Below are 26,308 nucleotides of genomic sequence, written 5' to 3' on the forward strand. Positions count from 1 at the left end.
CACAGAAACACATACTCTTCCGTTTTACCTTATAAACACAAGATCTCTCCTTTTACATAAAAATATCTACTTAAAATTAAATTAGTAAATTCTACACTAAACTTCACTAAATAAAAGGGCATATGAAAGAGAAACACCAATAAAGTATGCAGTAGTCCTAGATACTGGGGAGGCTGAGGCAGAAGGCATAAAACGTTAAAGCCTCTTTCTCATGATACCTCCCAGGTGGTTGACCGTGTCAAGATGAAGCTGAATATCTTCTTCCCGGCCACAGGCTGTCAGAACCACTGGAGTGGATGATGAACTTGAACTTCTACTTTCTAGGAGAAGTGTACAGCCACAGAAGAGGGATGGATGGATGGAGGTAATAAAAAATGGTGTGGCTGCTATAGAAACCCCCACAGAGATGCCACAAGGAAAACTAAAAGAGTTATCCTATAACCAGCAATGCCTTTTCTGGGTAGATACCCCCAAAGAAGAGTAAGTAGGGTCTTAAAGAGATATTTGGACTTCTACATTCATTATAGCATTAACCCCAAAATGGCCAAGAGGAGAAGCACTCAAAGTGTCCATCAATGATAAAGATGATAAAGATGATAGGGTGGCCATGCGTCTTAGGGTTTCTATTGCTGTGATAAACACCATGACCAAAAGAAACTTGGGGAGGAAAGTGTTTGACTTACACTTCTACATCACAGTCCATTATTAAAGGAAGTCAGAGCAGGAACTCAAGGCAGAAACCGGAGGCAGAAACCGAAGCAGTGGCCATCCAGGAGTGCTGCTTACTGGTTTGCTCAGCTAGCTTGCTTTCTTTCTCTCTTTCTCTCTCTCTTTTTCAATCTCTCTCTCTCTCTCTCTCTCTCTCTCTCTCTCTCTCTCTCAAGATTTATTTATTTATCATATTACAGTGTTCTGTCTGCATGTACACCTGCACACCAGAAGAGGGCATCAGATCTCATTACAGATGGTTGTGAGCCACCATGTAGTTGCTGGGAATTGAACTCAGGACCTCTGGAAGAGCAGCCAGTGCCATCTCCAGCCCCTCAGCTTGCTTTCTTATACTATCCAGGGGTGTCACTGCGCCCAGTGAGCTAGGCCTTCCCATATCCATCATTAATCAAGAAAATGCCCTACAGATTTGCCAAAGGACAATCTGATGGAGGTGTTTTCTCAATTGAGGTTCCTCTTCCCAGATAATTCTAGTTTGTGTCAAGTTCACACACACACAAAAAACCAACAAACAAAAAAAACCCAAAACAAAACAAAAAAACCCAGAATACTGTGTAATTAAAATATTGACACCTCCCATCCCCTTTTTGAGACAGGGTCTCAGTATAGTCTTGGCCGGCCTGGAACTTTCTACATAGAACAGTCTGACCTTGAACTCAGTGATCCACCTGCCTCTGCCTCCCGAGTGCTGGGATTAAAGGCGTGCGCCACCACCGCCCGTTGGTCAAGTGTTTTAACAGTAACAGAAAGAGAGGTAGGACACATCCGGATACCAGAATGCTCTGCCATCTTCATGGCCCACAGCAACATCCCACAGGCTTCCATCCAGCCAAGGCCCAATGTCACATGTGCCTACATTTTTTGCCTGCCGCTGTCTGTCTCAAGTGCCCCCTCACTCCCTCTCTCTTCTTCCTTCTCCCTGTCATCCCAAAACAGCCTCCACCCCAAGTGGCAATGTCCACAGCTAGCAGCTGCCTTACTGGCTCACGTTACATTGACAAGAGGCACTGGTTCCTAGTGTGGACGGAGGTAAGGTCTCACTGGGCCAAGTCCTGCAATAGCAACTGAGAGAGAAATGCACATCACCATCCAGGCTGGCGTCAAAGTGCACTGAGGGGGCAGATGTGGCCTGTGCATCCGGCCAGAGCCCCGAGGTGGGATGGAGCCCGTGGCTGCTGAGCTTCGGAAGACAGCTGCGTGCTTCTGTCCGGTTTCCTTCCTACTAGAGAAGGGAATAGTGCGGTGCTTCCACGGCACCACTTCCAATCTCCACTTGCCATCACAAAAGGCATGGGTCAGTTCTGCCTCTTGTCAAGGACAATAAAAGATGTAACAAGTCTGCAGAAAGGAAGCCAAGAATAAACTATCCTTCATGGGCAAATTTCTCAGGCAGTTACAGACAGCAACTTGGCCCGAAGTGGAACAGCAAGACTTCAGGACCAAGGAAAAACTTCTTTAGAATTAACCATAAAGGATAGCATTACAGGGTCATGAGGAAAAAAATCCCTTAGTTCCCTCAGTTTCCACAATATCAGGAGAGTTATAATGCCACAGCAGAGTGATGGAGTCTTAAAGGCAGAAAGAGCCTTGGATCCCAAGGAACAAACGGAGGTTTCCATGAGACCCAGCCTGCTTAGGTCAGGAAGGCACTGGTGAAAGGCTAGCTTCAACGGAAGGACATCCTGGGTCTGAGCAGCACTGAGCAGGTTCGGCCTTGACTGTGGCTTCAAGGAGAAGGAGATGACTCAGCTGAGGGCTGCAAAGTCCCAGCCCTGTGTCTCTTACCAACTCCTTAGAGAAGGAGGCTGCAGGGGGTTGGGGGTGGGCAGCCTGACTCTGGGAAGTGGACACAACTCGAGGGTCTGTAACCTAACACTTGTGAAAATATTATGTGGCAGATTTTCTATTTTCCCAACAAATCGCACCCAAACTGCTTCCCATTATTCTCAGTTGCCAGCTTTCACTGGGTGAAGAATCTTTGGACATCTAGACTGCCTCCTAAGGAAGCTGCTGTACCCAGTCAAACATCCGGGGCCAGACCTGCAGCAAAACAGTTTGTGGTCAATAATGAACACCATTTCCCTGGGCATGTCAAAAGTCTTTTCTGTTTCTTCTTCACTCAAAATTCATTGTTTGATACTCCTCAGGATTCCACAGATGTGTAAGATAATTTGCACATCAAACCACCCAAAAGCCTGGCTTCTGGCAGCTAAATGTAAAATGGGGTAATAATTCACTTGGCTGCTTCATGATATATGTTTTTCTAACAGAAATGAGGAGTCTCAAAAGTGCTAATTTTGAAACTCAACGGTAAACATTGCTGCCAGGGGAAGCCAAAGCCTGTTCACCACACAGGAGTAAAACCTACTTCCAAACACATGGGATCTACCCCAGCCAATCACCCTTGGCAGTCACTCTACAGGACAGAGAAGCCCTCTGGAGGCAGAGGCAGCCAATGCTGGTTTGCAGTCCCAAGGGAATCTAATCCCTGTCCCCATGACCCCACTGAGTATCAAAGACCAGGAGCAGCTCAGAGGCTCCATAAGTGATGCTCCTCTGTGGGACCTGGGGAGCCTCTGTAATAGGAAACAAGCCCCACCAAATGGCCTCTATAAAATCTGCTTACTACGAACAAAGAAGACCAAAGGTAATCATTCCAGATGGGGTCCTGGTTTGCCAGGAAGGAGCCAGAGCCCAGGATCCAGCTGAGTACCACACATCACACTTAGTGGTCTTGCCTTCAGTAGCAGCGTTTGCTCTCAGCACTTCTTAGCCATCAGAATCAATTTCTATACTATTGATTGGCCTTGCAAATATTTCACTAATTGAGCCATCACTCCAGACTCCTTAGCTCTTTTTGATTGGTTTCTTCTTCATCAGTTTTAAGTTCTTTGTATATTCTGAACATTAAACTTCCATCAGATATACAGCTGGCAAAGATACTCTCCCATTCTGCGGGCATCTCTTCACTCAGTTTACTGTTTTCTTTGCTGTACAGAAGCTTTCTAATTTTATGACAGCGCATTTGTCAATGGCTGGCCAAATCTCCTGAGCAAATGGAGTCCAAGTCACAAAATCCTTACCTGTGTTTCTACCTAGATGAGTTTTCCCTACTTTTCTAATAGCGATTTCTGAGTATCAGGTCTTACATTAAGGTATTTGGTCCCTTTAGAGCTGATTTTTATGCAGCAGACAGAGAGATAAAGATCTGGTTCCACTCTTCTCCATTAAATATCCAATTGTCCTAGCACCATTCGTGGTCTACAGAGCAAGCTGCAGACCAGTCCAGGCTATGTAATGAAACCATGTCTATAAACAAATGCATAAATAAATTCAAAATGTAAAAGATAGATTCCTAGGATTCACTTCAAATTTGCTTGTTCTCTTTCCAAACATCGATTAACTATTTAATCAACAGTAAAGAATCATGAAGAAGCTGAATTATGAGACTGGTCAGTTTCTTGGTTCCTAAAATGTACAGTAGGTAGATACAAACTCTGTTTAAGGAGTAATTAGTGCTTTGTACAGCATTTGTCTACTAAAGACCTGGGGGAAATGCAAGAAAGTCTACACACAGAAACAGCTGTCTATCATCTTCTGACATCAGAAAACTTAAGAATGTCATTTAATTGATACTGTTGGATCTTTGTGTACTTGTTAGAATTTCGTCCATCCTGACCATAGATTTAGGCAAAGGCTGAGAAGACTACAAGACAGAAATTAGCATCCTATCTCCAGTGATAAAAATCTAGAGTGTGTGGGTTTGGAAAGACGGATCATTGCTTAAGAGCAGTTACTGCTGTTATGGAGGATGGACATTCATTTCCCGGCACCCATACAGGGTGGCTCAAAACCTCCAAGTTGTCAGCTCCAGGGTATCAAGCACATGTAGCCTACACAGGTACCTTCACTCACATGCACTTATCCACTCACACAGAGACAAGACATAATGAAAAATGAATTCAAAACTTTTTAAAATCTCTATTTGAAGAACAGAATAATATTCAGCTATTTTTTTTTTTTTTTTTGATACAGGGTTTCTCTGTGTAGCTTTGGAGCCTGTCCTGGAACTTGCTTTGTAGACCAGGCTGGGCTTGAACTCACTGAGATCCACCTGCCTCTGCCTCCCAAGTGCTGGGATTAAAGAACATGCACCACCACTGCCTGGCTATATTCAGCTATTTTTAAAAAGTGTTAATGCTCTAATAAAAAGTCATCAATGCAACTAGAGCATTATTTTTGTATCTACAGCAAATAACACTCTTACAGACATGCTGCTTTTAGGACCATTTTATACCTGATTGAGAAGATAAGATTTTATGTGTTGTTGTTTTAATTGCCTTCTGCTATTTATGTTAAAGACATTTGGCTATCCAGGAAACTGTCTTTAAACAGATATTTCAGGTATCTATATTAAAATTTTTTTTAAAAGACAGCTCTGTAAGCACTATTTTAAAGTGCTTTTTAGTAGATGTTTTATATGTTGCTTTCAGAAATATGTGTCTACACATTACACATTAAGCCAAAGTTTATGCACTTAAACGAATATAAGTTAATACATGCAAAGTGACCCACAAATGCAGTTTGCAGTGTGTTCTGATGTAAAACCTGCTCTTTGGACAGACAGACAGACAGAGACACACAACCACACTTCTTTGAGATAGGGTCCTCTTGGTATCCCTGGCTAGACTGGAACTTAATATAGACGAGGCTGGTCCTTAACTCACATAGATCTACCTGCTTCTGCCTCCCGAGCGCTGGGGTTAAGGCACATGTTCACACCTACTGATCGATTTTGCTTTTTAAAACCCCAGTCTTTAATCTATTTGTGTCTGCTGAATCAGCATTTAGTTATTATATATGTAAGATACACTCCACACCATCTTCTTGTAAGGACTGCTCCTCTTCTCTACAATTGTAAGGAGCCTTAATTTTTCCATTTACCAGTGCTGTAGTTGTATTGTCCTAATGATCCTGAATTTTACTTCAATGGCAGAAGTTGAAAAGATACCTGGAGGACACACCTCTTCTGTGGAATGATGCTGCCTGGGGCTGGCTCTTTTTTGTTGTTTGTTTTTGCTCTTTTTGGGGGGCCCATCACCCAGCTCCCAAATAAATCACACATGGAGGCTTATTCTTACTTACAAATGCTCAGCCTTTGCTTGGCTTGTTTCTTGCCAGCTTTTCTTAAATTAACCCATTTATCTTTTGCCTCTGGGCTGTTACCTTTCTCTATTTTGTGTACCTTTTTTTCTTTCTCCATTGCTGGTTGTGTGGCTGGGTGGCTGGCCCCTGATGTCCTCCTTCTCTGGTTCCTTCCTTTCTTCTCCCAGATTTCTCCTCCTATATATTCTCTCTGCTTGCCAGTCCCACCTATCCTTTCTCCTGCCTCGCCATTGTTCGTTCAGTTCTTTATTAGACCATCAGGTGTTTTAGCCAGGCGGTGGTGGTGCACGCCTTTAATCCCAGCACTCAGGAGGCAGAGGCAGGCGGATCTCTGTGAGTTCAAAGCCAGTCTGGTCTCCAAAGCGAACCTACATATGCTGTGAACCTGCATATGCTGATGGGGATTCCTGTTCATGGCTGGCTCCCTGGGGTGAACCAGACAGCAGCAGTCACCTACTGCTACAGAAGAGTGTTTTCCTCTATTAATCTCTAAGAGCTGCAGTGACTCTGGCTGGGAAGGCATATGAATTCTTTAACTCTCTTGTCTCAAATCAATATACTCTCTCTGATAACTCATCCTCTAAGTATCTTCTGCTGACCAGATCAGAGCAAGCAACAGAAGACTGAGAAGCAGCAGTGAGGGTCCATCTGGAGTCCAGAAGTGAAGACAGAGTGGCAGGGACAGCTCAGCCCCACAGCTCTGGTGCAGGCTTTAATGGTCTGCTACTGCACCTGGCTACTGCACAGCCATGCTGAGGGAGATCCTGAAGCCTTCACAAATCACCCCAACTCTTGTCTCTGGTTGTACATGATATTTCAAATTTGAGTTGTTTGATCTGTACTCTTTATGCCTGGTTGGAAACACACACATACACACACACACACACACACACACACACACACACACACACACACAATGCTTGATTTCATATTTGTGTGACTTCCCCTTCCGTAAGTGCCTAGATGTCACTCCAAATCAGCTTGCGCTTGTCTCCACCCCCAACTTGGAACATTAACCATCCTGCTCTACTGTTTCATAGGAGCCATGTGACGTCAGTATGCGTCTTGTGCCCCAATTTGCCCCAGGGCATCCAGCCATGTGCAAGGAGAGGATCCAAGGTGAGGGCTGAAGTGTTTGCCGCTTGAGTCCAGAGAAGGAGCCGGTAACAAGTACTGCAGTGGGCAGGGACAGTGTGGGCTTTCCTCTGGTAGGCCCATGGTGACTTGCCACATTCCCACAAAGCAGAAAGACCTGGAGACCCTCCAATGTGGTTAAAGAGGAACCAGATTCCTCCACCTCCAGCCCACACTCTCTAGTGCAAACTATTTGGTTTATTCTCATCCGTTTCACCACAAAGCTGGCACCTGGCACCCACAGGTCCTTACCACCTCTGCTTCTACAGCTGCTGCTGCTACATTGTTATCTGTAGTTTGTTTGTTTGCTTTTTTAACTTTTTTGGGGCCTGCTACCCAGCTCTCAAATGAATACACAGAGACTTATTCTAACTTATGAATGCCCAGCCTTAGCTTCACTCGTTTATAGCCAGCTTTTCTAACTTACATTAACCTGTTTCCTTTTAACTATGTTTTGTCTCTGGGCTTTTTACCTTTCTCTATTACAGATTATCTTTCTTCCCTTCTTAACTCCATGGCTGATTGTGTGGCTGGGTGGCTGGGTGGCTGGCTCCTAGTTCCTCCTTTCCTTCTCCTTTTCTTGCTCCTAGTTCTTCTTTCTCTCAAGTCTATATTTCTCCTCTTATTTATTTTCTCTGCCTGCCAGCCCCGCCTATCCCTCTCCTGCCTAGCTATTGGCTGTTCAGCTCTTTATTAGACCAATCAGGTGTTTTAGGCAGGCAAAGTAACACAGCTTCACAAAGTTAAACAAATGCAACATAAAAGAATGCAACACATCTGTGCATCATTAAACAAATATGCCACAGCATTAACTAATGTAACACATCTTAAACTAATATTCCACAACAGTTATCTGCCAGGTGTAGCTTGGCAGTCTAAAGTTTGCTCGTGCAGGCAAAAAAGACTAGAGATTCGCAGTAAGAGAGATCCAGACAGAAAACCTCTAAACAGGTTACAGTGTGGTTAACAATGTGTATAGGCTTAAGAAAAGGAAAAGGGTATAGTCATAGAAAAAAATGAATAGTTTATAAAGTCTTTTATTTATAAAACAAAGAGAGAATAAAAGAAAAAAGCCACATAAGATGGGAAATACACAGAGAGTGTGGATTCTATATATTATTGTCTTGATTTTGAATTTTTTGAATGCTGAAGAGCAAAAGACAGCTGCTAGGACACATGGAGTTGTGAACTGGACTGCTAAAATGAACCAATCGAGATACTTTAGGAATGCCTTAACTTAAAAAAAAAAGTCAAAAAATATATTCATCAAATGGAAATCAAAAATGCTTTGGAGTCTTGTTCCCACAGGAGATGAGAGGCTGTGGATTCCTTCAGGGTTACTATGGATCGGGTTTGATCAGGCAAGACCTGAATCTTGACAGGTGATATCTATCAGCAAAGGTTACTGCTGGTCTTCCCAGGACTTGGTCATTATCTCAAAATTTTCTCTCTGGGACCCTAAAGATGCTTCGTCCACAGATAGCAAGAAGCAATTTGGAGAACACAACATCCACATTCCCAAGAGGAGTGTGGGAGGCTTTTGGTTATTTGGTGGGCTAGGGATGTTTGTTATATTTAGGGGAATATAGTATATTGATACAAATTTAAGCTTATTTTTGTTACACTGTATATATGTTTCTACCCTTGTTTAAAGGGTTTTTGTATATTGATGCAAATTTAAGGTTGTTTTTGTTACCACATATTGTTTTTTTTTTTTTTTTTTTTTTTTTTTTTGGTTTTTCGAGACAGGGTTTCTCTGTGTAGCTTTGCGCCTTTCCTGGGACCCACTTGGTAGCCCAGGCTGGCCTCGAACTCACAGAGATCCGCCTGGCTCTGCCTCCCGAGTGCTGGGATTAAAGGCGTGCGCCACCACCGCCCGGCTTGTTACCACATATTGTACATGTGTTTCTACTTGTTTAAGGTAATGTATCTATGAAGTTCATTTAAAAATGTAGGGTGAAGTTCTAGTTTTGTGTTTTGGTTTTTGGTTTTTTTTTTGAGACAGGGTTTCTCTGTGTAGCTTTGCACCTTTCCTGGAACTCACTCTGTAGCCCAGGCTAGCCTCGAACTCACAGAGATCCGTCTACCTCTGCCTCCTGAGTGCTGGGATTAAAGGTATGTGCCACCACCACCCGGCAAGTTCTGTTTTTGAAAGCTATTATTATAAACTATATAGGATAATCAGGAAACACAGGATATGTTAGGTATGCTTTCCAGATCATATAGACATATATTTTAAATAGATAGATGGTCCTCAGACCTTTCAAAGACCTTCAGAATATGGCATTTAAAATGCTTTGTTAACATAAAGCTTTTCATGACAATGAGACACATCTGTTCCTGGGAGCACCAATTTACTTCAGAGATGATGGGCATTGAAGAAACTCCTTATGGAGTTTGCTTTCATTGTGGCAAGGTTAGTCACTGGGCAAAGAAACAGCTCTCGACTTTGAATGCTGTGCAAACTAGACATGTAAGACACACAGGAAAAAGACTGTTGGAAAAAAGGCAGGACAGTCTTTCAAAACTCCTGCTTTCCAGAATAGTCTGTCAGATATTCTGCAGGGCACAGAGAAAATCGACTGATGAACTCTGCCGATATAAGGCAGGACAATCCTTCCAATTTCCTGCTTCACTGAGAAGTCTGCCAGATACTATGGGCCTGTAGGCTGAAGATGGATGCCTCAATGTTGCAGAGGAATTTTGGTTGAGTGTCCAGGCAGTCAGATGTGTCTGTCATTGTTAGAGTTTTGGAAGTTGTTTGCAATGCACTTTTTGTTTACTCAAATAATATTATATTCTTCAGGGGCCTTTGAGGGAGTTGAAGACTAGATAGTTATAGCTGCAGTTTTCCATAGTTATGATAAAAAGTAAATTATGTATAAAACTTTGGAGTCACTAAGGAGTGCTTTCTCTGAATTTGCTAAATGTAAATGGATTGAATATTAATATTGTAAATTAATTCTTTTTTTTTTTTTTTTTTTTGGTTTTTCAAGACAGGGTTTCTCTGTGTAGCTTTGCGCCTTTCCTGGAACTCACTTGGTAGCCCAGGCTGGCCTCAAACTCACAGCGATCCGCCTGGCTCTGCCTCCCGAGTGCTGGGATTAAAGGCGTGCGCCACCACCGCCCGGCGTAAATTAATTCTTACTTGATAACTTTTTGTTTTATGTAGTTACACTATGTTAAAGCTAAAACCTTTCTTTTTATTTAGACAAAAAGGAAGAAATGTTGTAGAATATTATTTTAAGGTGTGTTACTTTTGTTTATGCTGCATTTGTTTAACTTTGTGAAGCTGTGTTACTGTGCCTGTCTAAAACACCTGATGGTCTAATAAGGAACTGAACAGCTAATAGCAAGGCAGGAGAAAGTATAGGCGGGTCTGGGAGGCAAAGAGGATAATTAGGAGAAGTCTGGGAGAAAAGAAAAGGAGAAGTAGCCAGAGAAGGAAGAAGACTCCAGGGGTCAGCCACCCAGTTACCTAGCAAGCCACAGAGTAAGCATAAGATTTACAGAAGTAAGAGAACAGGAAAAGCCCCAAGGCCAAAGATAAACTGGATAATTTAAAGTTAAGTAAAGCTGGCTAGCAACAAGCCAACCAAAGACCGGACATTTATAATTAAGTATAAGCCTCCATGTGTGATTTATTCGGGAGCTGGGTGGTAGGCCCCACACAAGAAAAAACAAACAATACAGGAAAGCCAGCCTTGCACCAGCAAGGTCCCCCCCTCTGAGTGTCTCAGGAATCCTCACACCAGCTCAGCCTCTTTTCAGCAGACTTCCCATTCCAAACCCCACTATACTGAAAGTCATTTCCTACATTTGTTTATGTGAGAATCTTAAGTGGCTTCAAAATGCTACTGGAAAAGACGTATGTGATCTAAAGCAAGGGGTGGAGAAGTGGTATTTTAAATAGAGCCATGCACCAGCCGACAGTGGTCTCTGCCAGGGCTGGGGACACTCAGGAGTGGCCATTAGTGTCCTCCTCTGTGCTTTGGTATCTCTAACTAACGGCCTGTGGGTGACACATAGAGAGCCATTTTCTGATTTCTTTCACTATTAAAGACAATTGTAAAGAAAAAATAGGAGTTATCAATATGGTTCAGTGCCTAGAGTGTTTCCTGGCATGTATGAGGCCTTGGGTTCAATCCCCAGCAGCTCATAACCTGGGTGTGATGGTGGTGGTACATGCCTGTAATCCCAGCATTCACTAGGTGGTGGCAGAAGATCAGAAGTTCAAGGCTATCCTTGGCTATACATCAAGTATGAGGCTAACTTGGGCTACACAAGACTGTATCTTAAAAAAAAAAAAAAAGTAAAGAAATAATAACTGAGCCGGGCTGTGGTGGTGTACACCTTTAATCCCAGCACTCAGGAGGCAGAGGCAGGCAGATCTCTGTGAGTTCAAGGGCAGCCTGGTCTACAGAGGGAGATCCAGTACAGGCTCCAAAGCTACACAAAGAAACCCTGTCTCGAAAAAAAACAAGAAAAAAAAAAGAAAGAAAGAAATAACTGTAGTCATTTCCCATAGTAGAGCAAATAGTTTCTTCCAGAGTCCCGAGGAGATAGGAGTTAGCCTAAAATAAACAGGCTAGGTCAGCATTAGCATATGCCTTAACTGGAGTGCGGTAACTCCTTGTTCTTTTAAGACAAATACAAGCATGTATCAGCCAGGAACCTGGGTAGGGAACATGGCCTGTCATAGGTTTTCCCCACCAGGATGGTAGTGAGGAGGGTGAGCCTCTCAGAAGGACACACATAAGACAGGATATGGCTCTGACCTCATCCATGGTGCTTCTGGGTCCAGCACATCCTGCCTTAAGACAGAAAGGCCAGAGCAGAAAGACTGAGGGTCAAATGCCCAGTCCCTGAAAGATACAAAGAAGTCACAAATAACATTCCCCAGAGCAGCTAAGGCAGACCACAGCAAGTGCTTTAGAGAAGCTGGTGTGAATCTTCCAGGCAGAGCTGGGGGGGGGGGGGAGGGACAGAAGTTCAGCATTAGGTGGGTATGTTTACTCAAGGAATATTTATAAAGCAAACACACTCATAACGACCATCCAGAGTAAGAAAAGACACGCTGACAACATGTCCAGGAGATCCCACTGTGCCATCCTCTTCAGAGGTGTTTGAGGTGCACTTTGAAGACCGTAAAATTTCTTTCAAATGTCTTAAAAACATCTTTTCTGACCCCGATATTGATAGGAATTCCCTTGGAAAGTGACATTTCTCCTGAAAATCACAAAGCACAGTGTAATGAAATACCTCATATTTGACCTTTTTTTTTTTTCTTTCCTTAACTAGAATTCAAAGGTTAATCATCCATGTTCGACAACACACCCCCATAATCATAGCTACCTGGAAGGCAGATACAGGAAAACCACTTATATCCAGAAGTTCAAGACCAGCCTTGGCAACATACTAAGACCCACAGCCTTGAAAAGAAAACTTTACTCTGACACTTCAGTTTCATATAAACCACACACACACTTTAACATGTCATAGATGAAGATACATGCCTAAGTTTATATTTGAATTATATCATAAATCTTGTATATAAAAATCAGTGCCTGATCAAAGAAAATTCCAATGTTCTATAAAGTTTTATAGGAACACACACATACAACTGAATACATTTTAAAATCAGAGGGGTCTGTAATCCAATCAAAGTGGCCCTTTCACAGACGAAGACCGGTGTCAATGAAAGCAACAGCTTTCACCTCCCAGGAATAAAAGACACGGTTTACTCTAAAGCTAAACGTCAGTGATCGCGTCCTAGGAATGCAGACTTGGGTCTCCCCAAAGTACGAGGATAAAGCAAGCCATGGATCAAGACACTTTTTAAATGTATTGGTGGGCACATCAGGTGGGCAGGTCATAAAAATGGCCTTGGACTCTGACAACGCTCTCAGCCCTTTCACTAATGGAAGAGTAGGGTTTTGGTAAGCTAATGCATTCCAGAATGTCTCTATCTGTTAGTCACAGGATGTTAAGTCTGAGAGGGGGAGGCAAGGAACGGCTATTTAGTGGTAAGCCAGAGATAGATTATAATTAGGCTCTGGACCAGCAACACTGCAAGCCTTTCCACGTCACCAGCATTCTAATCTGTCAGTCAGCCTCTGCAGACACGGCTCCTTTCCAGGAATTCTGATTCACAGTTTCCCCCATTGGCCAACCATCAAACTGTGTCTGGTTTGGGGATATATACTATTTATCAAATACTATAATGTCCTGAATAGCTAGGAAAGCTCATTTCTAGGATGTGAAGGAGATGAGGATGAGCAGAGAGTAAGAGAGCAGTCTTCAGGGAATGGACTGGCTGGTAAAACCATTAAGAAACTCCCTATCAGAAGTATTAGCCATCATTATATTCACGCTGGAAAAAAAACACAAAAGGCAAAACTACAAAGAAAAGCCACCGCAAGGAAGCACCTGAAGGTAAGTAAAAAGCAGGAGGATTCTGGAAGGAGGCGCCAGTCACAGGGGCACTGAGAGGTCCCCACACTCACACAGCAGCTGCAACAGTGATGGAAAACCAGTCTTGAGTGAGTGACACCCGTAATCCCTGCATTTGGGAGCTGGAGTCAAGGAAAGAAAAATCCTGTTTCAAAAACAGGGGAGGGCAGAGCAGGGGACGTGGCTCAGCAGTTCAGAGCACAGGCTACTCTTACAGAGGCTTCGCCTGGGTTCAGCTCTCAGCACTCATATGGCGGATCCCAGCCATCTCTAACCAGTTTCAAGGGATCCAATGCCCTCTTCTGGCCTCTGTGAGCACCAGGCATGCAAAGGTTGCGGCTTGCCAACTGAGTTTCTTGGCCTCTCCTCATCAGGCAGGCAGAGATCCACAGCCCTTCCTTCCACATGGATAACAATAATAACAGTAATAACACTCACCTCAGCTATCGGCAGGACCCAAGCAGGACTCGGGAAGCTGTGATTGTCCACCCCTTGCCTAGAAGGCAGATGTGGCTGGCTGCTGAGGGCTGAGGGCACAGTGGAGGCTATGTCTCCAGCTCTGTGCTTCCCAGAGATCTTTAAACATGTGTTGAGGGGCAGCTCTAAGTGGGTGGTCAGAGGTACTGAGTATCCTGGTACACATAGTTTTGAGAGTTGCAACAAAGCAGGAAAATGTAGAGATAGCTCTGACCCCATTTCATACTCTGGCCACCATGCTCTTCCCCCACATCAAGCACCAGAAGCGAGTCACAGGCCCACACTTTCTGCTTTGCTCTACAAGGGCATTTTGTTTCCAAGGCCTTGTATTATTCTCCAGGGTTTTTATGTTTTGCATTATTTTTAGTTTCCGGCAATTACCTGTAAGCAGTGTCTATCTCAAGGGACCTCAACAACCTCATCCTACACAGATGACTAACTGTGACAACTTGCACTGAGCCACAGGGAGAGTCAAACCCAGGGTGCTTCTTTCATATAAGAGAAACCAAGTTTACAGGGCTCCCCAGCCTGATGACTCAGGGCCACAGAACACTTATCAGCTGTCAAGTCACTTCCAGATGACAGAAATGCTCTGCTGAGCAGGAGCATAAAAGATCAGCAGTACACTGTAACTTGCTGGGGTAAGTTACCAGGAAAGAGGTACAACACTGTGTGCACACGACCCCCAGACAGCCATGTTCCAGACAGAAAGGCCAATGCAGTCTGTTCACACCTGCAGTCTCAGCTACCTGGTGAGCTGATTCGGGCAAATCACTGGAACCCAGGAGTTTGAAGCCAACCTGAGCAAAACAGCCAGATTCCGTCTCAAGCTTTAAAAAGAGCTAGGAGAAGCAAGGTATAAAGCATTCATTCACCGGTGGGCATTTACTGAGCACCCACTATATACCTCACAGCATCCTAAATCCTTGGGGTACTATAGCCAACATGGCATGCAGGTGGTGTACATACATACATGCAGGAAAAACACCCATATACATAAAATTAAATTAAATAAATATTTAAAAATAGGGGTGAGGAAGGGAGGGAGGGGATGCATTAAACAGTTTTGGTAACAAAAAAAGTCAAAAGTCTGGGACTTCAGTCATTTGGGTATGTCTGAATGTGCCCCTTGGCAGGTCACATGCTGGAAGTTTTGTATGAAGTAGGGCAGTGTTGGGAGGTGGCAGAACTACTAAAAGGCAGGGTCTAGTGCAAGGACATCAGTTCACAAGGGATACGCCCTCACCACTGAGGCCACCTTCCCAGGGAAGGTAAAAATCAGTGTTCTTCAAGAAATTCGAAGAGAACCACAACATCAGTGCTGTTCACGTCACAAACCAAGAAGTATTTCAAAATCTGTCACAGAAATGCCAAGTCAAAAAAACCACTCTCAAGAAAAACGCATCCAGGGAACCACCCAGACGATCCAGAGGTTTGACCAAGTGGCTTTCAGCTCCTGTTGGCCACTGCGGCCACTCAAGGGTGCGGAGGAAAGGTTCTGCATGTGAGCATGCACACCAGGAATCTTGGCAGAGAAACAAACCATGTTAAAAGGACCAAATGGAAGTTCCAAACTAAATGCCAAGTGTCTGAAACTAAAACCTCGCCTGGGGGCTCCTCAGCAGCACAGAGATGACCGAGGGGAGGAGACAGTGAGAAGCTACCCCGTCTTCAGAACAGAGACAGTGATCTAAGGTGTATGCATGCACGCACGCACGCACGCACGCGCACACACGCATCTAACAATAATTAAAGCGAAAGAGGTCATGATTTGAAAGAGAACAAGGGGGGTGTATGGGAGGGCTTTGAGGGAGCAAAGAGAGAGAGAAATTATGTAATTATAATCTTAAAAAAAACACATTATTAAAAAAAAAGAGAGAGAGAGAGAGAGCCCCAGAGCTGGAGAGATGGCTCAGCAGTCAAGGGCACTGGCTGCTCTTCCAGAGGACCCAAGTTCAATTCCCAGCACCCACATGGTACAACACAACTGTCTGTAACTCCAGTACTGGGGATATGATGCCCTCTTCTGGCTTCTACAGGCATTGCAGGCATGTGGGTTACAGACACACAGGCAGGCAAAACACCTACACATACAAAAAAATTTTTTTGATCTAAAAAAGGAAATTAACTCCAAGACTAAGGCATTAATTTCAAAGTCCCAGAACACAAGATGAGAAAATGTAATAGAGCCCTTTCCCTAAAGGACCTAAGTTGCTACACATTTTGCCATTCTGAGTGGTTGTGTTTTGTTTTAGTCAGGTGACCTTAAAGGTTGAGGGAGAAAAACAAACCGGAGCCTGGGAGATTTTCTCAACACTTGCCTCCCAGCGTGCAGGTCCTGGGATCTCCTCTCAGTCCATGGCTGAAACTTGTGGAACACTTGCTAAATAACCTTTGATAAACAAAACTAACATTTCTGAAGCTCAAATTCCTGGGCACATTCCTAAGCACTGATGCACTGACCCATATGGCAGAGGACCCAAGACTGTTCCCAACAGACAGGTAAGGAAACTGAGGCATGGAGATATGGTGATATTTTATTTGTGCTGAAATGTGATTTTATTTGTATGTTAATAAATAAAGTTGCCTGGGGGTCACAGCTAATAGCAAGCCATAGCAGAAGCCGGGCGGTGGTGCGCACACCTTTAATCCCGATCACATGACAGGCAGATCTCTGTGTGTTCAAGGATACAGCCAGCATGGAGACACACGCCTTTAATCTCAATACCAACCATAGAGACCTGAAGGTCTGTATAGACAGGCAGTGACAAGGAGGTCATGTGATTGGGTTTACAACCAATGAGAAGGTAGAACAGAAAGTCAGTAAAAAGACAGACACACAGGAAGTAGCTCTCTTTCTCAGGGGAAGGACAGGAGCGGCAGCGAGGGGTAAGGCGGCAGTTTTAGTCTCAGCTCTTAGCTACTGCTCTGACCTCTTGGGCTTTTAACTCTGCATTTGGCTCTGTGTTTCTTATTTAATAAGACCGTTACATCTACATAGAGAGGCACGCAATCTGTCTAAGGCTGTCACAGAGCAGACCCTCAGTTGACTTCAATGTTACTAGCAGGCTGGGAAGATGTGTAATTGGGAAGAGCCTTAGCTCTGCAAACAAGAACCTGAATTCAGATGCCCAGCACCCACACAAAGCTATGTATGGTCCAAAAGCACAGACAGGATTCTGGGGTTCACTGCCAGCCAGTCTAGCTAGAAAGAAACCAACAAGCCACCGGTGAGCTCCAGATTCAGTGAGCAACCCGTGCTAAGGGAATAAAATGATAGAAAGAGCTGGACACCCAATGTCCTCCTCTGGCCTCTACACTCACACGTGCACATGTACCACTGACATCATCATCATCATCACCATCACATACACACACACACACACACACACACACACACACACACACACACACACACACACATTCTTACAGACACTGCTTTCCCACTGGCTTTGCAGTAGATGATGCCTCTGACTAACGAAAAGTTGCATTTTACTTCCTTGTTGAAGAAGTTGCCTTCTACAGGCCTCCCCTATCCTCCACAGGAAGTTGCTTGTCTCTACCTCCCCTGACCTCCAGGGAGAAGTAGCCTTCAGGTATCTTCTCCTGATGGGGAAAATAATACCTTTTGTAACTGCACTGGAACCAATCCAAAGAAAACGAGCTAAAAAGATGTGAGTTCTAGAACTTTCTAATCAGAAACTTTTCTTTAGCTTCACAGAACCCCCATGACTTAGAACAGCCTGGCCTGGTGTGCGAAAAGCAGACCTCCCAAAGTTTCTAGCCTGTGCCAGCCTACCTTCCTGACTCCCTTTGCAAGCCTTGTACCCATAACACCCCAGCAAGGTGGCCTTTGTTGGCCACAGGCTCCATGCTGGCTGTCCTAGTTAAGGTTTCCATTACTGTGATGAAATCATGACCAAAAGCAAGTAGAGGAAGAAAGGGTTTATCTGACTTACACTTCCACGTTGAAGGAAGTCAAGGCAGAAACTCAAACAGGACAGGAACAGGAGGCAGGAGCTGACGCAGAGGCCTTACTGGCTTGCTCCTCATGGCTTTCTCAGCCTGCTTTCTTATAGAACCCAGGACCACCAGTTCAGGAATGGCACCATCCATACTAGGCTGAGCCCTCCCCCATCAATCACTAATTAAGAAAATGCCCTACAGTCAGATATTATGGAGGTATTTTATCAACTGAGGTTCCCTCTTTTCAGATAACTGTAGCTTACGTCAAGTTGACATAAAACTAGCCAGCACACTAACTTTCCAAATCTTTTTTCTTGCCCAAACAACTGGCCCCTCTAGTGGTTGGATTTTTCCAGTGGCAACAAATATAGGTCTTGGCTATTAGGCCATAGAGCTGATTAAATGAGTCCTCAACTCCAGTTACAAACCCAACTTTTTGAAAATATAGTTCCTCATTCACACAAACACATCAAGAATTTTTAGTACTTAAAGAAATGTTTCAGGGCTGGACAGATGGTTCAGCACTTAAGGGCCCTGGGTGCTCTTCAGAGGACCCAGGTTCTATTCCCAGCAACCACATGGTGGCTTACAACCCTCTGTAACTCAAGTTCCAGAGGATTCAGTGCCCTCTTTTGGCCTCCACAGCAGCAAGCACAAGACTGGTGCACAGGCATGCATGCAGGCAAAACACTCATGCACATAAAATAAAACATTTTAAATTAAAACTGTTTCTACGAAATACAGGGATTTCATATCCAAAATACATTGGAACATTATCTCTTTCATTTCCCTACCATATGGACAGTCTTAATATCATGCAAGAATCTGTATTAGTACCCCTAACTACAGGGAAAGAGCATTAATGTCAATAGTCCCCCAAATTAAGAAGGAAAAGTTTCAGCCAAGCATTTTACACCCTAACCCCCAGTAAGATGCTTTCTCCTCACCAGAACCTGGGTGTAACTTTTTTTCATGTTAGCTATAAAGGAAATAAGAGAATAAATAGTACAGCCTATAAAATCTAATCAGAAACCCCAGGAATGTTCACATACACACACTCTTCTCATAATTATTCTCTTTTCTATCTGAAATTCCAGCTGTGCGATTGGGAGCCTGAGGCACAACACACACTGTTGACTGTTTTGTTTTGTTTAACCTCTGTACATGAACAGTCCAGAGAATCTGGAGAGAATTAATATTTTGAATTTCTACTTCTAAAGAATAGGCCTGCTGTGAAGGTCAACACCCACAACTAGAAGGCTCCAAAGGGATTCACAATTGCCCCAAACTAGTCATCCTAACTGCAGATAAACAACCATTCCAGAAACCAGGCAATGAGGAGATCACTGGATTTCTCTACTGTAGCTGTTTAAAAGACACGCCAAACAAAATAACCTAACAAGTTATAATCTTGGGCTGATGCAAAGTTTCCCCTTAGTCAAGCAGGAATCCAGAACCACTAAACATTAGACTTGGGCTGGAAACATTTCTAGTGATACGCAGAGGGCCTCAATGTCTAAAGAGACTTCAGAAGTTGCTAGCTCTACAGTGACAGGAGGCCCAGGAGGGACAGCGGAGCACTGAGGGACAACGGAGCACCTGGGGGACACTGTAAATACTGCACAAAGTACCTGTTCCTTGAGGCCTGGAGTAAATTACCCAGTGAAAAAAAATCACCAGGAACTTGTAACAAGTAGAACTTCAAGGGAACGCTGAGAGCCAGGAAGCAGAACACAGCAGCTCAGGCTCATACCTGGTCCAGAGAGAAGCTCCCAGAGCTGCTGGCCTAATGTGCATCGTCATTCTATGACTCTGACTTCAAAGACTTTTTAAAAGCCCTCCTATTCAAGCCCTAGGAGTCTAGAGCTTTAGAACATCTTAGGCTGCCTCCTTCATTGTCTTGGAAACTATTTTCTCTTGACAAATAGGGCAAGTGAGGCACAGGCAGGTGGATTCTAGCTATTTCAAGAAATGAGCTGAATCAAACTCAGCACAGGAGGCTGAGGCAGGAGGATCCAGCATATCTAAAACAACCCTGCATATTCAACATGGATCCAGTGATACCGCAGCAGGGTTAGTTTGCGTGCCTGCTCTCTGTGATGTTCGCACAGTTATGAAGTCACATGCTAAAGCATTTTGTTGACCATGACCCCATCCTTCTGCAAACCTATACAGAGGCATGGCTGGTTGAAGACCTCATACCCACCTCTCCCACAACCATTTTAAGGTCAGTCTCCTGTCTCCATTGGGGATTAGACCCTGGGCTTCTGCCCTTGAACTTTCTGAAGTCAGCTTTGACTGAAAACCAACCATTTTTCTGCTCCCTGAGGCGGCCAACAAAGGAAGACTGGACTAGAGTGTGGAGGTGAAGGCAGAAATCTAGTCTAAAGTGTCTGTGTATGTAGGAAGTGACGGGTGGGAACAGTCAAAGCAGGAGACCAGACTGGGTCACAGATGTCAGTATGAGACAGAAAATGTTTACACCTGAAGCTACTCAGAGGAATGTCATCTTCTCCTCCTCTTTAGACCCTGGAACCACAGAAAGACACTACCCTTCACATAAATCTGAGAGGCCACTGATTCTAAGGCAAATGACAGAAACATAATGTCAAAGTCTGATGGATGAGAAGATAACATCAATTTTAAGGCACACCCCAAATTCAGAAATGTTACCATAAAGAAGGTGTACCTTGGAATAAGGAAGAATACAATGGGCTTTTTTGAGTCATAGACTGTGGACAGAGGGCAATGTTTTCAAAATTTTAATAATTTGTCTTTAATCTTGAGGATTTTGTACATGTATAAAATGAAACACGATCAGACCCACCTTCACTTCTTCCTTCCAACTTTCCCCAAATCCTCCCTAACTTGGCCCCTTCCCACTTAATGCCTCTTCATTTGTTTGTTAACCTACTAAGTCTAATTATTGCTGCATTCATGCACAGCTCCAGGGACTTGGCCGGGGCAGCAAGGGAACAAGATAAAAACAAACACAGACAGACACAGACAAAAAGCTGGGGTCGAGGGATCTAGGCTCGCTGCTGGAGAAACCTCAGCACCCCAGAAGTTTGGCATGTTTATTAGATAGAGTTGAACAGAGAGGTAGGGTTACAGCATATGGATACACAGGAGGTGGGGTTATTACATACAGATAAACAAGGAGGCAGAGTATAGAGCTAACCAAGGAGACAAGTTTCACTAACCCTGCTAGGAGGGGCAGTCTCTGTAAGGCAGTCTTCAGACGCAAACATGGGTGGGGGGGAGAAAGCTAGAGTAGGTATTTTCTGCACCCCGAGGAAGGCTTTACCATCCCCTGAGCCTGAGGAACCCCTATGGGGTCCTAGATATGGCTATGCCTATATCAACAATACAAGTTTGTTCAGGACTTTAGTCAGGGCCGAGTTCCCTACAAGCACTGCCCACTTGTGTATGGGTGTGGAGTCACCCACTGAATCATGAGAAATCTGCCAGTGGCTACATGTTCAAAATAGAATGATCCTCCCTCTTCTAGTAACTACCAGCTTTCAATAACCCCTCAGTAAGGGCTGAGACCTGGAGAGGACTCCCCATCTATACCAGAATTGAGGCTGCATTATCTTATGCAGCTAACCATGGCTGCTGTCGAGTTCATGAGTTAACAGCCATGTCAAGTCCAAGAGACAGCATTTCTCAGCACTCCTCCCCATTATCCAGCTCTTACACTCTTTCTGCCTCCTCCTACCTGAACCCTGTGGAAGAGAAGGATGCAATAGACGTCCCATCTACAACTGGTCACTCGCAATCTCTTCTTCTCAGCACTCTGAATAGTATGAGCCCTGTGTATTAACCCCTACTCACTGCAACAAGAAGCTTCTCTTAAAATATTAACACTATTTTTTTCTCTGTGTGTCTGTGTTCGTGTGTCAGTACAGAAGCACGCACAGGGTGTGCATGTGTGCATCAGGTGTGCATGTGTGCATTAGGTATGCATGTGGAGTTTAAAAGACAACCTCAGGGGTCATCCATACCTTCCACCTTGTTTGATTCAAGTCTCTGTTTACATTGTGCATACCAGGCTGTGTTCTGTGACTCTGGAAGCCTCTCTCGTCTTGCCATAGGAGTGCTGTGATCACAGTTACTAGACCATGTCTGGCTTTTATGTGGAATTGGGAGATCTAAACTCAGGTCCTCATGCTTGAGCATCAAGTACTTTACCACTTTGAGCAAACTCCTGACTCTTTCAAATTTGCTATCAGACATTTCATCAATATCATTTCCTTTTTCATCTGTTACTAGAGAATTATATATTTGGGAAGCCTCAAACCACCTTGTTTTTCTCGTGTCTCCTGTGCTCCTGTGTTGAGATTTGTGCATCTGATGGATCAGTTATCTAAACCACACTGACAAAGCATTTTCATGGTAAATGTCTTTCTCATGAAAATGTGTCTTGGGGTGTCTGTTTGGTATGCAATTTTGATTTTGGCTCTAGCCAAGAAGTATGGTGTAAGTCTCCTGGAAGCAGGTTTTAGAAGTTGTGGACAGAAGAGAAAGGAATGACTTAGGGCTGATGCACACAGCAGAAGGGATGGGATGCCCATGTGTGAACACACCAACAGGAGGATCCCTGAGTCTGGCTGTCAGTCAGTCTAGATGAACGGATGAGTTCCAGGTTCAATGAGAGACCCTGTCTCAAAACACTAAGGTGAAGAATGATTGAGAAAAGCACCTGACATGAACCTCTGGCCTTCATACACATGTTGGTGTGTGCATGTGTGTGTGTGTGTGTGTGTGTGTGTGTGTGTGTGTGTGTGTGCGCGTGCGCGCGCGTGCACCACACACACACACACACACACACACACTAAAATTTAGCCCCAAATTCCCAGCGACCTGGGCACTATTTCTGACAAATTCACAATGAGGCCACACATAGGGCCTGATACAGCGAGCCCGCTGCCTCTGCAGTGAGGCCTATACAAGCCCACCAAGGACCAGGCATCCAAAGACTATTTCTCCCATGCTTCCACAGCATCCTGCCTCCAAGCACAGGACCTACCTCCCATCCAGGGATTCTCATGCAGAATCGTTAGAAAACACCTGAGACACAAGGGAAGGGATCCCCCTTTCTCTCCTGGCTCTAATTTCTATCTTTTGCTGAGTGACACAAAGAATTTTCACATAACTGACTAAGCCTCCTACAAATAGCCATGCTCCACTTTATCAGAAACAGCCCAAACAACACTGCTAAAATGGTTCGTGTACCATGCCTGAAATCCACATTCCTTGGAACTTAAGTAAGCTTCCCTTTGACCCATGTTTCATCTCTACTAGCTTTCTCTTCTCCGGGCACAAGTTAGCATGATGTACCTAGAAAAGTCTTCCCTTCAAAGACAGATTCCTATGGAATACGATAAAGGACTATACCAGTACATTGCTCTCTAATATCTAAATTTTGCTGCAGAATAAGTAGCTTCAAGTCCCTCAATCACATATTCAGCTGCTACTGGGGCATTTCAGTGTGTTTCTCTCCATACTTGACTCTCTTCAAATGTGTCTTGTCTTTCTGCTTCATCAACACTAACTGCTTTACTCTGGTCATCCTGAAATTTCTTTTTATTGAGAAACAGTGAGAGAGAGAGAGAGAGAGAGAGAGAGAGAGAGAGAGAGAGAGAGAGAGAGAGAGAGAGATGAAGTAGTCCTGGGTGTGTGTATTACTGACATGGGCATAGCCATGTCAAAGTCTTACCCGGGTGGCACTCAGGTATAACAAAGCGTTCCACTAACCCAAGGGTTTAGGAGAGACTGGCCAGTGTGTGCAAAAACTAGCAACTACAGCTTCCTCCCTTCTTCCAGGATGACTGCTCCCCTACAGCGACCTCCTACCGAGACGAGCTAATCCCTCTCCTGGTTCTGACTGCAGTAGATGCTTCCATCAGAGTGAGCACATCCCATCCAATCCCAGCTTTTCTGTATGTCTGTCTGTCATTTCTCCATTCCTACCTCATCCCACTCAGGTTTCCAAGGTCAAGCCATGCAGGACTCAGCACACATACACACAAACACACAGGCTCTGAGGGTCCTCGGGCTGTACTGACACAACACGGAGTTCTATCTCGTGCTGCTGCTGCTGGCACAGTTCCAACAAACTAGATCCCACTCCTTGTTCTTTGTTTCAAAATTTATTTTATTATATGCATGCATGCATGTGCAGAAGACCAGAAGAGGGTATCAGATCCCCTAGAGCTGGAGTGCCAGGTGGTTGTGAATCACCTGACCTGGGTACTAGAAACTAACTCTGGTCCTCTGCAAGAGCAGTAAGTACTCTTAACCAATGAGCCATCTGTTCAACCAAACCCCTTGATCTTAAAGAGAGTCACAGAAATGATGCACCTTTACAACCTACCCTGCATAATGCTATGCACAGAGGAGCAAGTGAGTGACGAAAGTAACCTCAGCTACAGCTGACAAGTAACCTCAGCTACAGCTAACGCCTTGAAGTCCGGTCACCTCCCTGTTTGTTTACACTGCACTACACTAGGTTTCCCATCGCTGAACTGACATACATCTCTATATGCAAAACTCTTAGAGACTTAAAAACTCAGAGCTTTTGATTTCCCTAATAGACAGTGACCCCCCCCCCACACACACACTCAGTGAAACTCCAACACATCAAAATCACTGCTTACTACATGAAGCAGATCCCAAGATAAGGTAACTGGGATATTAAAGACTGCAGCATACCACACAAAAAAGAAAACATCACTTTTTTCTAATGAGGTACAAAGCAATGCACACACACAAAAAAAAATTGCAATACACACTAGCACTCTTTTCAAACTTGAGCAATCAAAGTTATGTGGAGGATTCTGGTTTCTTACAGAAACAAAACATGACTTGAATGCAAGGGAGATCACACCCCAGCCTTCGGGAAACAAGAAGCCTCACAGGCTCTCCCTCACTGAAGTCTGAGCAGGTGAGTCCATACCAGAGACAAAGGAAAGAGCAGTGCTAGATCTGCGTCCCACAAATGGGAGATACACTCCACATGCTTCATCAGTTCCTTAAAGACTTCTGTTGGTTCAAACAGAGCTGTCAGAGTGTCATAGGCTCAAGGACACTCAGGAGGATGGGGGTGGGGAGAGCTAAGCCAGCAACTGTGGTCACCTTCCAACAGCTCCAGGTAGAGTCTGATCCAAAGTTTTGGCCTCCTGCTGTGAATAACCAAATTTCTGGCACTGAGCCTGAATTTGTAATTCATATTTGAAGCCAAGGACTGAGTTAAACCCAAACCTAGAGTCATTGCACTCAAACACTGATGAGCAGAAAAGTAACAAAGCACACAAAGAGAAAACTCTTCTACCCAGGAAACTTTGAGTTCCGGTGTGAGGCCAGGACACTGCCCCAGATTTTATATCCTGCTTCTAGATCTTTATTGAGCCAGGAGAAAGAGAGGCACCTAACAGTTGTCTAGTCATGGCATTCCTCAAAGGCAGGTATCCACGCTGGGAAGAAGGCGCTCAGATGGGATCCTCATGTGTTTCAAGTCTCAAATGTCACATGTATTATCCTGAAAATTTAGAGAGGATCACCCACCAAATAACATTCACACCCATACTTTATGGTTAGAACTCTGCTGAACATTCCTAAAGATGCAAACTCTAAGGGATTTATACCTGGCTGTCAGCAAATGACCCCAGCCCACCCACGTCCTAGCAAGGACCTAACATGTCTTCAAACTGCAACGTAAAATGAGTTAGAGAAAGCCCATTTTCTGTAAGTTTATACAGATTTTTAAAAGTTTTTTTGGGGTTTTTTTGTTGTTGTTTTTTGTTTTGTTTTGGTTTGGGTTTTTTTGTTTTTTTGAGACAGGGTTTCTCTGTGTAGCTTTGTACCTTTCCTGGAACTCACTCTTAGCCCAGGCTGGCTTCAAACTCACAGAGATCCGCCTGGCTCTGCCTCTCAAGTGCTGGGATTAAAGGCATGCGCCACCAGCATTAAATCCTAACTTTTCCTTTATAATGTGTTCTTTTTCTAAGTCAGTGTTGTTACATCTTATCTGAAGTTCAAGTTTTTGGAGAAGGCTATTTTCTCATTCTGGGAAAAAAAAAAAAAGCCGTATCCTCCTCCAATTTTTACAATCTCCATTTTATGTAACAGAAAGATCCTACTTTACCATCTGAAGACGTGTTGCTAATGATGGGGATATACACTGAGAAGTGAGTCATTTGGCAATTTCATTACTGTGCTAATATCATGGTGTACACATACAATAACTTAGATTTCGAAGGTTAATCACCTGAGTGGCCTCTCAATACAGTTAACAAGCTCCATACACGAGATGCTTGAGGCTGCTGCTGACACAGCAGAGCATACTGTCTTACAGTAAGCTTTCTAAATAGTCAAACTA

At 44.1% G+C, this 26,308-nt stretch overlaps 1 protein-coding gene across 5 annotated transcripts in view; it reads right to left on the minus strand.

The window, feature by feature from the left end:
- The window catches only part of Ninl (ninein like), a 78,154-nt gene that overhangs the window by 50,116 nt on the left and 1,730 nt on the right, over positions 1–26,308 (minus strand). The gene's annotated exons all lie outside the window — the stretch shown is intronic.

Source organism: Peromyscus californicus, unplaced genomic scaffold (genome assembly GCF_007827085.1).
Source record: "Peromyscus californicus insignis strain IS unplaced genomic scaffold, ASM782708v3 Scaffold_7__1_contigs__length_154581171, whole genome shotgun sequence".
NCBI lineage: Eukaryota > Metazoa > Chordata > Mammalia > Rodentia > Cricetidae > Peromyscus > Peromyscus californicus.